The sequence below is a fragment of the Bufo bufo genome, chromosome 6, assembly GCF_905171765.1.
Source record: "Bufo bufo chromosome 6, aBufBuf1.1, whole genome shotgun sequence".
Taxonomy (NCBI): domain Eukaryota; kingdom Metazoa; phylum Chordata; class Amphibia; order Anura; family Bufonidae; genus Bufo; species Bufo bufo.
Window position 1 is genome coordinate 127045711 of NC_053394.1, and position 13026 is coordinate 127058736.

Genomic DNA, 13026 nt, shown 5'->3' on the forward strand with positions numbered 1-13026 from the left:
ATGGAAGCGTTTTTGCTGAACCCTGCCGGATCCAGCAAAAACGAGAGTGTAAGAGTAGTCTTTGCTGTCAATTTGATCTTCTATGAAAGCTTGGAATGTCAGCTGGAATGTTTGGAATGTTTTTAGCTGGAGATGGCAGCATCTAAAGCAGCCCTTCACCATCTAGTTAGCTACTTTTCCCACTGCCGGAGCTGGACTCGGGCAAAACAGTTAGGTGGTTAAGTGGGTATTCTAGACAAGTACTATAGAGTTGCAGTAGGATAAAAATGTGATATAAATATAAAATTATATAGAAGTATAACAGAATTTATATTCACTGATCCCCCTGCTGCTGCATTTCCAGTGGTGCCTGGTCCACTGCTCACAACCTGAGAAGGAAATGGCTAGGAATGCCGTTCAGACTTTCGGGATAGGGGAAGGAAGAGGAGCCCAGTGATGTCCTAGGCACCCTAGAAATGGCATAGTCAGGGGATCGGTGAGTATAGGTTCTACTTAGTTTTTTGTTTTTCTCACCATTTGTATCCCACTGCAACCTTCTTATATTTGGCTGGAAAACCCCTTTAAGGCCTCTTTCACACGAACTATACGGATTGTGTCAGGTTGCGTTCACTCAAACTCTCACAATTTTGCAAGCAAGTTCCGTCAGTTCTGTCTGCATTTGCGTTCAGGGTTTCATTTTTTTTCCGCGCGGGTGCAATCTGTTTTGATGCATCTTTCACTTGAAAAAAAACCTGAAGGTTTACAAACAACGTCTCCTAGCAACCATAAGTGAAAAACACATTGCACAAGAACTGCATCCGGATTACGTCCGGATGCAATGCGTTTTACACTGAAGCCCCATTCACTTCTATGGGGCCAGGGCTGTGTGAAAAAGGCAGAATATAGAACATGCTGCAATTCTCACGCAAAGCAGAACTGATGCGTGAAAAAAAACGCTCATGTACACAGACCCATTGAAATGAATCCTGGGTCAGGATTCAGTGCGGGTGCTATGCTTTGCACCCGCGCAAAAACTCGCTCGTGTGAGAGGGTTATTTTTTTGTGTATTGCTATAGGAGGTATGGATATGTGCTTTCTACTTTATTACAGTCACTTCATATTTCATGGTTACATTTTACAGTGATGTATGACTTGGCATAAAGAAATCTGTAGCAATAGATGATGGAATTGGTGCGTCCATGACATAGAGTGCTAACACCTAGAGTCAGAGGACTAAAGAGAGTGCATCTATCAGAGGGGTAAAGCAGCTGAGATTCAGTCAGACTATACAAGGGCAGTATACTTCTGCAGCTTGTGTGATCAGCCACTGAAAAGGCTCTCGTCTCCATGTGCTGCCTTAGGCCTCTTTCACCCGGGCGTCATGTTTTTGGCCCGGATAAGATGCGGGTGCGTCGCGGGAAAATGTGCGATTTTTTTTTTTTTTTCCTCGCGAGTGCAAAATTTTTTAATGCGTTTTGCACGTGCGTGAGAAAAATCGGCATGTTTGGTACCCAAACTCGAACTTCTTCACAGAATTTCGTGTTTAGGTTAGGTGTTGTGTAGATTGTATTATTTTCCCTTATAAAATGGTTATAAGGGAAAATAATAGCATTCTTAATACAGAATGCTTAATAAAATAGGGCTGGAGGGGTTAAAAAAATAAAATAAATTTGACTCACCTTAATCCTCTTGATCGCGCAGCCCGGCTTCTCTTCTGCCTTCATCTGTGAGGAAAAGGACCTGTGGTGACGTCACTGTGCTCATCACATGGTCCATCACACGATCCACCACCATGGTGATGGATCATGTGATGAGCGCAGTGACGTCACCACAGGTCCTTTTCCTCACAGATTAAGGCAGAAGACAAGCCGGGCTGCGCGAGCAAGTGGATTAAGGTGAGTTAAATTATTATTATTATTATTTTTAACCCCTCCAGCCCTATTGTACTATGCATTCTGTATTAAGAATGCTATTATTTTCACTTATAACCAAATAATAATGATTGGGTCCCCATCCCGATTGTCTCCTAGCAAGCGTGCGTGAAAATCGCACCGCATCCGCATTTGCTTGCAGATGCTTGCGATTTTCACGCATCCCCATTCACTTCTATGGGGCCTGCGTTGCGTGAAAAATGCACAAAATAGAGCATGCTGCGATTTTCACGCAACGCACAAGTTTAAAACGCCAGTCGTTTAAAACGCCAGTCTTAAAGGGTTTCTGTCACCAGATTTAACCCTATTAAGCTAGCTGACATTAGCGATGTGCTTTGTCAGCTAAACCTAACTAGCCTATTCCTACTTTTATCTAGGCCCCCGTTACGCCAGAAATCTAACTTTTATAATATGCTAATTAGCCTCTAGGAGCAGGGGGGGCTCCGTTCTCCCACCTTTGTCTCCTCCTTCCAAGTCCTGATTGACGGGGCCAGGCAGCGCTTGCATCTGTCTGCCAGCCCTGTGCTCTGGTGAAATCTCGCCCCGTTCAGCATTCGGGGCAGGCGCGGTGAGGGAAAGACGCTGGCAGGCTGCCAGGCCAGCTTCCTCACCGTGCCTGCGTGAGATTTCACCAGAGCACAGGGCTGACAGATGCGAGCGCTGCCTGGCCCTGTCAATCAGCACTTGGAGGGAGGCGACAAAGGTGGGAGAACAGAGCCCCTAGGAGCAGGAACAATGCCCCCCCTGCTCCTAGAGCACATTATAAAAGTTTGATTTCTGGCGTAACGGGGGCATAGATAAAAGTAGGAATAGGCTAGTTAGGTTTAGCTGACATTAGCACATCGCTAATATCAGCTAGCTTAATGGGGTTAAATCTGGTGACAGAACCCCTTTAATAAATGTGCCCCTTGGTTTATTGTCTTTCCCATAGATCAGTGTTAATTGCTGATTGGTAATTGTTTCATTAACTGAGTGTATTGGAAAGTGAAATAAACTGTACTAAAAACAAAAGGTATCTAATCGTCCATGACATCATAAATTATGTAGATTATTGCTATTATTCTAGCCTTGCCATTGTTTATAGGCAGCCGTGGCAAGTTGTTACTAACCTGAGGGCTCCTTCACCTCCTTTTTGTTCTAAGTTTTAAAAAAATGAAACATGCTTTTTACATTGTTTTACATGCATTTTTGGTGGCTTTTTTTTTTCACTTTGTGACATTTTGTGGCCTTTTTTTCTGACATTTTTGAACTTTTATGGAGAAGCCTTTGAAGAAAATCTCTAGAAAAAATAAATATCTAGAGCAGGATAGGAAAACCTCAAAATGCTGCAGAAACCCAAATGCTGTGACCCAGACTTTAACTTCTGGCCTCAGTGTTTTTGAACAAAAATGTCCAAATAACTTCCAGTGAAACACATCAAAATGCTGTGTGTGAGGACACCTGAGCTGCTCGTCCCATTACCTGTGCTCATCCCATTCAAGCTCAGGTAATTCTGAAGCAGAAGCTGTGCTAGCACGAGTATCACTACCTAAAAAAAAAAAAAACAGCTAATCAGCGAGGGTGCCAGAAGTCGGACCCCCCCCACCAATATTTTCCTGAGGATAGATCATCAATATCTTTCCACTACACAACCTCATCAAGACACATTCCGCTGTGGGGAGGGTGTCTGAGCAATAGGTATTCTAGCTTCCTAGTTCCTTGTGAAGTTGCAGTTTATTCCATTCTGACTCCCTGTTTCTGACATCTCCCTGTTTAGCTCTCAGCTACCTGCCCTCTGCTTGACTCTTTTTGTCCCCCAAGGTGCCTGCTCCGACCTTTGAACTGTTTTTTGGATTTAAGGAACTTTGACCTCAGCTTGTCCCTTGACTACAACTTTGCCTGTCCCCTCGGTGCTACCCCTCGGTGTCTCTTGAACTGCCTGGGTCAGCAGTTATTTAGCAGTGACTGCTTTAAGAGGTAGTGGCTTGGTGGTTCCCCTGAAAAGGAGTCTAGATCCCCATATGAGTGGTAAAGGTTGAAGACTGGGGAGCCACAGATGATGCCCTCAAAAGTAGCGTCAAATGACGTAGTGGGTTCACACTTGCTTTGTGACAACTTCTTTAAAGAGTCAATAAAGAACCATTTAGTTGCTTAAAAAAAGACACTCCAAAGAGCATTTTTTGTTGTGAGGAACTTGGTGCATCTATGCAGTAGTGTACATAATTGACCATTTGAGTTCAGTTGATGCCCTGTTATATTAAACTTCCCTATGACTGCCAGGCTTTCCAGCAGCTGGACCCATGGGGTCTTAGTCAGATGGGCACTATTTATTTAAACTGAAGAACCTGTGTATGGTTGCTTACATATATTGGTATAACTGCTTATGATTATCTTGGAGACAGTTTGATTATATCCAGGTTCACAAGCTAGTCTATACATGTCAATAGCATATAATCAGGAATATATGGTTTAATGTAGACTTTAGGAGCAAGCATGACCAATTGTGGAGCCAGTACAGTAGTGAGGCTATAGATGCTAATATGAAACAAGCCAAAAAGATGGATCCTTGTGCCCAGTTTCTAGTCTGATTCACTACCTGGCTGCTGGGATTGGCGCAGACATGCCTATAAATGATGAAGCACATTGCACCTTTTATAGACATGAACATCGTACAGTGACTGACAAAAATTCTCTTTGGTAACCTTAACATTATTTTATGTTGTAATAATGTCAGTGGCTGAAAAATATGTGTCTGGGCTTCACTCTGGCTGATGTTTCTTTGGATTGTAGCCTAGTTTTCACAGAGCTCTTATGCCGGCAGATTCGCTCAAGTGCAAACGACCATGCAGCCATTTTTCATAGAAATAAGTTCTGCATGTCGAATGGAATGAGATTTAAACATTGCAAACTGAATCAACTTTTACGTTACGTGATCAAGGAGAAGATTCCAGTATTCACTTGGCAAACCTCATACATCATACTTTTGTATTAGATATTACAATAGCTTGAAGGTGAATGTTGCATTATCTATTAGGTATGGAACAAAACTTGGTCAGGAGAATCCAGAGTAACTTTGTAACATTCGAGTAGGCTAAAAGGTAATGTAAAAATCTTAAAGGGCTTCTGTCACCCCCCCAAACACCAATTTTCAGTCTTCTCTTCCGGGTGTAGGGCTGACGTCATCGGCGCAGGCGCACTCTTCCGTCCTTCTCTCAGAGCGCCTGCGCCGAATGAGGACCAGTACGGTGCAGGCGCAGGATTTGAGCTGCAGGCAGGGCCAGTGAGAGGAGGAGAGCGTTCGCTGGCCCTGTCAATCAAGCGGAGGAGGGGGCGTTTTTTTCAGACAGAGGATGCGGCGGCTACCAGCAAGTCCGCCCAACTTGCTGGTAGTGAAGAAATTTACATCTCACAAAAGTAAGTTTTTTACTGAAATTACTGCACAGACCGATGTAAGAGGGGTATATATGGAATCTGCTTACATTAGCAAATATATTAGGTCAAAAACTGAAAATTGGTGTTTGGGGGGGTGACAGAAGCCCTTTAAGCTGCCCATGCACATCAGATTTATACTGTTGTTTTCATAGAGTGTTGCATTTGACCTTTTTGTAGCGTGTGAAGTCCTAGTGGTGGAAGCTACCTTTTACAGTATACCTTTAGATACAGAGGGAGCTGCACAAAATATGAAAACTAAATGTAAATTCCTCCCATAATATCATTCTCTCTGTTTCCTAATTTATATATAAAACACATTTCCTCTATATGTTTTCTCTATTTTCCCCCAAAGCTGTCTGCTGTAAGGCAACTGGTTGCAGAAGGACCCCACTCTGTTCTGCCTGCAGTAGGAAAAACAGAAACCTTAAACCACACGCTCTTGACAGCTCCTCAACTCTGTCAGTTGTCCGAGAAATGAAATCTGAAGGGATCAGGAGAAAGTGCTGTTAAAATGCAAAAATCCTGCATAGCGTCAAGCACTTTGAACAAGCTTTTCTTCTGTTCTTCTTTATATTTAATTTCATTATGAATTTCTAGGTTTCCCTTTAAATCTCTGAGTGGAACATTGAATAGGGAGATGTCATAAATGTCTATGATGATGAGAATCATGGGCGGATTGGCCATAGACCCTACAGAGAAATTTCCCGATCGGCCAATGCACGGGGAGGCCACTTAATCACTCCTGTTGGCCGTCAGCAGAGTACATAAAAACGTAATGCTCTCAGTATTAATTAATGTAGGAGTGTCAGGCACTTATGTATCCGACTAGTGGCCATAGGTGCCCTCCCGAATTCAATGATTTTGTCGTCCTCAGGTTCATATTATGGGACAGGCAGCAGTATTTAGTGCTGCACTCTGGTATTTGGTTTCTCAGAGGCAGTATATTGTGCTGCAAGGCAATCCTTTGCCAATCAGTGCAAGACCAATTCTGATACTGCAATGAAAATTTAAGCCTTTTCTGCCCATACGACTTCGTAATCAGAGGTGCAGTGCTCATCTTTGGAGCCCCATACCCAGTAGGGTTCCTTGAACTGTTGTTTTAGACGTCTGGTAGCCTACTGGTACATTTGAGTCGTGAGCTGCTCCACTGTAGCGGGTGGGTTCACCCTCGCACACCTTCGTAGCCGACATTCTCTTCTCACATCAGTGGAACGTCGTTCTCTGCACTTTCCAAGTTGCTTATTTGCAGTAGTGCCATTTGTCAACTCGCTGTACACTTTCAGCACGGCAAACTGCACACTTTCAGAAATACTGCCACCCTTGGCCTTAAAGCCAATAATCATCTTTTTTGCAACTCTGCTAAATGGCCCCTTTTACCCGGGACAGCAATGAGGGATTTGTGTGCAGACAGCTTATCGCACACCTTATACACCCACCAAGCCAGCTCACCACGCGTCACTTTCTTCAGGAGCTACATGCTGCCGACATTGAAAGTAGGAAGAGATGATAATAGTGAGACTCATTTGTACTGACATGGTTCATTGGTAAATGACAAACCACACTTTTTAAGCCAAAAAGAAGCCCCAAATATGTCTTAGGCTGTGTTCACATCTGGTGGTTGTTCCCCAATTTTAGGGTGTACACATGACATATGGACAAAATCGCTGTGTAGTCCCAGTCTTATGGCCAAGAGGTAGAGAGGTCATGCACTGCTCCCCTGTGCACAATACCTGTAATGATGAGGTGTGAACAGGGTCACCTTGCCCTCGGATCAATACAGCTAACCTCTGCTCTCCCCATTCTGAAAGTATAGGCTGCTGTAAACCCATCTTGAACTCTTGCACTATTATCTAAATTGGCAATATACTCTACAAGCTGCATCTTCACTGGTTGTAATGGCAGCAGAACTCACAAGTCCCAGTTTTCCCATGAAATATTTAATGCAGTTTGGGGGTAGAGTCTGACTTTAAATTGTATACGCAGCAATGTACTAAGTTTGAACATTGCAGCAAAGTAAATTTTTATGATTTTTGTGATTTGTGAACCATAAAATATAGAAATAGTGAAGTCCTACATCTTCGATTAGCAGGGGAAATAACCGTTCTGTTCTTCACAACATGTTTGCTGTTAAGACTTTTACTTCTTTGCATCCAAGTTTCCTTCCAAGGCATCTGTCCCCCAGCCAAGCTACTTACAAGTAGGCAGAGTGCTCCAGACACTTCTCAGAAAACTGCTGGAAGCTTTTTCTCTTGATGTAAGACGTGACTGCCTCGCAGTGTGAAACGTCTGATGAAAAAAATCCTATATCCTCCCTCAGACAGAGGCCGCTTTATTTCTGTGTAAATGTATAACATTTTCATAACCCTGATTACCTTTTACAAGTGTTCATTCCACCTGCGGTCCCTGAACCGTCTCCATTATTTGTGTGGGCAATAAATGAAATAAAATGTGTGGGCCATAAGCAGTCTTTAAAGCTATGACTCATGTCGTAAGAAGTATAGTACGCTTCACTCTCTATATTAAAAATGAAAAAAAATGATCTCTTCTAACAAGGCCTTAAAAATCTAAAAAAAAAAGAGATTATGTATAAATGTTAGGCATAAACACAATATACAGTCGTGGCCAAAAGTTTTGAGAATTACATAAATATTGGAAATTGGAAAAGTTGCTGCTTAAGTTTTTCTAATAGCAATTTGTATATACTCCAGAATGTTATAAAGAGTGATCAGATGAATTGCATAGTCCTTCTTTGCCATGAAAATTAACTTAATCCCAAAAAAAACTTTCCACTGCATTTCATTGTTGTCATTAAAGGACCTGCTGAGATAATTTCAGTAATCGTCTTGTTAACGAGAATGTTGACGAGCACAAGGCTGGAGATCATTATGTCAGGCTGATTGGGTTAAAATGGCAGACTTGACATGTTAAAAGGAGGGTGATGCTTGAAATCATTGTTCTTCCATTGTTAACCATGGTGACCTGCAAAGAAACGCGTGCAGCCATCATTGCGTTGCATAAAAATGGCTTCACAGGCAAGGATATTGTGGCTACTAAGATTGCACCTCAATCAACAATTTATAGGATCATCAAGAACTTCAAGGAAAGGGGTTAAATTCTTGTCAAGAAGGCTTCAGGGCGTCCAAGAAAGTCCAGCAAGCGCCAGGATCGTCTCCTAAAGAGGATTCAGCTGCGGGATCGGAGTGCTACCAGTGCAGAGCTTGCTCAGGAATGGCAGCAGGCAGGTGTGAGGCCAGCAAAGAAGCCACTTCTCTCCAAAAAAAACATCAGGGACAGATTGATCTTCTGCAGAAAGTATGGTGAATGGACTGCTGAGGACTGGGGCAAAGTCATATTCTCTGATGAAGCCTCTTTCCGATTGTTTGGGGCATCTGGAAAAAGGCTTGTCCGGAGAAGAAAAGGTGAGCGCTACCATCAGTCCTGTGTCATGCCAACAGTAAAGCATCCTGAGACCATTCATGTGTGGGGCTGCTTCTCATCCAAGGGAGTGGGCTCACTCACAATTTTGCCCAAAAACACAGCCATGAATAAAGAATGGTACCAAAACACCCTCCAACAGCAACTTCTTCCAACAATCCAACAACAGTTTGGTGAAGAACAATGCATTTTCCAGCATAATGGAGCACCGTGCCATAAGGCAAAAGTGATAACTAAGTGGCTAGGGGACCAAAACGTTGACATTTTGGGTCCATGGCCTGGAAACTCCCCAGATCTTAATCCCATTGAGAACTTGTGGTCAATCCTCAAGAGGCGGGTGGACAAACAAAAACCAACTAATTTTGACAAACTCCAAGAAGTGATTATGAAAGAATGGGTTGCTATCAGTCAGGAATTGGCCCATAAGTTGATTGAGAGCATGCCCAGTCGAATTGCAGAGGTCCTGAAAAAGAAGGGCCAACACTGCAAATACTGACTCTTTGCATAAATGTCATGTAATTGTCGATAAAAGCCTTTGAAACGTATGAAGTGCGTGTAATTATATTTCACTACATTACAGAAACAACTGAAACAAAGATCTAAAAGCAGTTTAGCAGCAAACTTTGTAAAAACTAATATTTGTGTCATTCTCAAAACTTTTGGCCACGACTGTATATTCATATACTGTAGTATGTGAAGAGTACATCACATTTCTTAAAATGAAGAACTCGTATAGCAGAGCCAAGTTTGATACAGTTCCTATAGTTATGTTATTTATTTCAGTGGTAGAGATGAGTGAATCGCTCACAATTGAATTTGGGTTTGATTGGGCCGACTCGGTCCACCTATTCGATTTGGGCCGGGGTTGAAACTGCTCCTTTTGGCCTGAAAATTCATATATGACTTTCTGAGGACACATTTTTTTTTTTTCTCTCTAATCTCTTTCTTTCTCTCTCTCTCTCTCTCTCTCTCTCTCTCTCTCTCTCTCTCTCTCTCTCTCTCTCTCTCTCTCTCTCTCTCTCTCTCTCTCTCTCTCTCTCTCTCTCTCTCTCTCTCTCTCTCTCTCTCTCTCTCTTCCTCTATCTCTCTCTCCAAAATTCTCCTGAATCGAATAAAAAAAATATTTCACAATTGGATGCAACTCGAAACGATTTTCTCATCTGTAATCAGTAGTTAAGCATAGGAATAGAGCTAAATCCACTGCTTTTGGGAAATTTCAGGCGAGTTGCCTGTGGGAAACAAGCTGTATGTGGGAGTGCGATTTCCCATCCTGGTCTCTACTCTTGTAACGGGACCTTATTATTTATAAAGATTTATAATGCTGTGTGTCCCTAATTACATCAACTGTAATGTATTGTACTGACGGCATTATGTCAGTACAGTTCATTATGGATGATGTCTGCAGGGACGCACAGCTTTATAAATCATAATAGAGACCAGGATGGGAAATCGCGATCCCGCACACAGTGTGTTTCCCACAGAGAACTCGTTCGTGTGAAACCAGCCTTTTGTATTGTTCTCCAGGTCCAGCACAGCAAGTAGAAAGTGAAAATACTGTATGTTCACATGGCAGAAAATACACATTGGAAAAATTGGACGTATATTTGCTGCAGAAATCTGAGGCTGATTTTCTGATTTCTGCCGTGGATTTTTGGTCTATATGCTGTAGTTCTGCCCCTAAACTGTGACATTGCGCTCATGGCCATTTACCGTGCTAAGAACGAACATGCTCATAGTTTTTTTTTTTTTCCTTTTTCTATGACACAGATTCCAAATCGGCACAAAACGTACCATATGAACTATAGAGTGGATTCCCTTTAAGTTAATGTTAGGTATTTTTTCTTGAAAATACACAAAAAAAGCCATATAAACGTGACATAAAAATTGTTTTTTTGTTTGTTATTTTTTTGCATCCTGTCATTGTTACCAGTGCTTGACTTTACAGGCCAAAGTTCTTTTAACTATTGTGTTCCCATTGCTCTATGTTCAGTAGGTTTTATGCATCTAGACCGCCATGCATGCATTGTCAAGGTCTACATTCTAGCTGGCTTGACTAGTGGCAGTATGCATATGCAGTACTGTGCAAAGGTTTCAGGCAGGCATGGGGGAAAATGCAGCAAAGTAAGAATGCTTTTAAAAATAGAAGTGTTAATAGTTTATTTTTGAATTAACAAAATCACATCAATATTGGGTGTGAGCACCCTTTGCCCTCAAGACTGCATAGTTCTTCTTGTACACCGTTTTTGAAGGAAATCAGTAGGGAGGGTGTTCCAAACATCTTGTAGAACCAACCCCAGATCTTTTGTGGATGTAAGCTTACTCAAATCCCGTTACATTGATGACCCACGTCTGTTGCTGCCCAGCTACTTCATTTAAGAACATTATTCACTGAACTATTACTACTCCCATTTTTGTCATCACAAATCCCTTCCTTTCATGCTATGTGTTAATCAGCTTCTGCTACAAATGCTGCTCAGCCCTCTCACTCCTCGCCTGAGCTTAGTTTCCTAGTTTACTAGTCTATTCAGTGAACGTGTGTTGTTCTGACTGTTTGCCCGTGTACTGAACCTCTTTGCCTGTTTACCGATTCTGCTACTTTGCTGCCTGTCCTGGCCTTAGCCTGTCCACCATACTGAACTTAGCTTGTACACCATACTGACCTTGTGCTGCCTGCCCTGATCTCAGATTAGTTTCACAGATTTGATGAACTCTGCCTGCCCTGACCTTTGCCTTTTTATCGACTAGGAGTATTGCCTGACCCCTTGGTGCTTTGTATTAGGGATCGACCGATTATCGGTTTGGCCGATATTATCGGCCGATATTGAGGATTTTGAACGTTATCGGTATCGGCATCTATTTTGCCGATATACCGATAACGTATGGGGAACACAGAACGCGCTGCTCTCAGCGCTCTCTGTGTTCCCTCCGCAGCACAGGGGAGAAGGAAGCAGTGTCTCCTCCCCCTGTGCTGCTGCTGCTGCTGCCGCTGCCGCCAATGAGGGGATAGAACATAAGAGGAGGGGAGGGGCTGTGGCCGCTGCGCCACCAATGAAGATAAGCCTTTCATTCATTCATATAGAGGAGGCGGGAGCTGGCTGCAGAAGAATCACATAGCCGGCTCCCGACCTCTATGAGCAATAGCTGCGGTCCGCGGTAGTTAACTCCTCAGGTGCCGCGGATCGCAGCTACCGCTGATAGAGGTCGGGAGCCGGCTATGTGATTCTGCAGCCAGCTCCCGCCTCCTGTATATGAATGATCGATAGACTTATCTTCATTGGTGGTGCAGTGCGCCCCCCCCAAGCCCCCCAGTATTAATCATTGGTGGCGCAGTGCGCCCCCCACCCCCATCCCAATCCCGGCCAATAGTAAAAACATTGGTGGCGCAGTGCGCCCCCCCCCCCTCCCACCCAGTATTAATCATTGGTGGCAGTGGCCACAGGATCCCCTCTCCCCTGCTCCTCCGATCGGAGCCCCAGCTGTGTAAGCCTGGGGCTCCGATCGGTTGCCATGGCAGCCAGGACGCTATTGAAGCCCTGGCTGCCATGTTCAGCTCCATGCTGCTGTGTGCACTATGCACAGAGCAGCAGGGACAGTGTGAGATCCTATTCACCCTGATAGAGATCTATCAGGGGGAATAGGACAAGGGTTCTAGTCCCTAAGGGGGTTAAAAGTTAGTAAAAAAAAAACCACAAAAATATTAAGTATAAATGAAAAAGATTTATAAAAAAAAAATACACATTAACAATAAACAAAAAAAATACACATTAACAATAAACATATTAATTTTCAGCAGATTTGTGTAGGAATTTTTTTTTTCTCAAAAATGAAAATTCCCAGAATATCGGTATAAATTATCGGCTATCGGCCTGAAAGTTCACAAATTATCGGTATCGGTATCGGCCCTAAAAAATCAATATCGGTCGATCCCTACTTTGTATCGGTGTCTCAGACCACTGTGGGTCAGCTGCCAACTACATCAGGACCATTCTAAGAGATAGTGACCAGGTGGGTCCCCTGCGGCGAAGACCAAATCTTTGTGTAGGGATTAAAGAGGGAAAACCAGGGGATTGCCGGGATAACATCCTTAGGACTACCCTAACGTAAAACTGGTTAGTTGGTACAGTGGGTTCACACCCAATTCCTGTTAAAAATCCTTCTGTCTCTTCATGTAATCCCAGACCCGGTTGGCAATTTATTTTTTCAATTTCAGGGATAATAACAGATCATCGGAGTAATGCAGATGTGTAAGAAAAAATTATCTGGAATTACT

At 43.1% G+C, this 13026-nt stretch overlaps 1 long non-coding RNA gene across 2 annotated transcripts in view; it reads left to right on the forward strand.

The window, feature by feature from the left end:
* LOC121004376 overlaps positions 1 to 13026 on the forward strand; it is a 144047-nt gene that overhangs the window by 73623 nt on the left and 57398 nt on the right. The window contains exon 3 of one of the 2 annotated variants that reach the window (XR_005779703.1): positions 12721 to 12761. The exons of the other annotated variant lie outside the window; for it this stretch is intronic. This is a non-coding gene — a long non-coding RNA (uncharacterized LOC121004376). The remainder of the gene's footprint in view (positions 1 to 12720; positions 12762 to 13026) is intronic. 2 annotated transcript variants of the gene reach the window in all.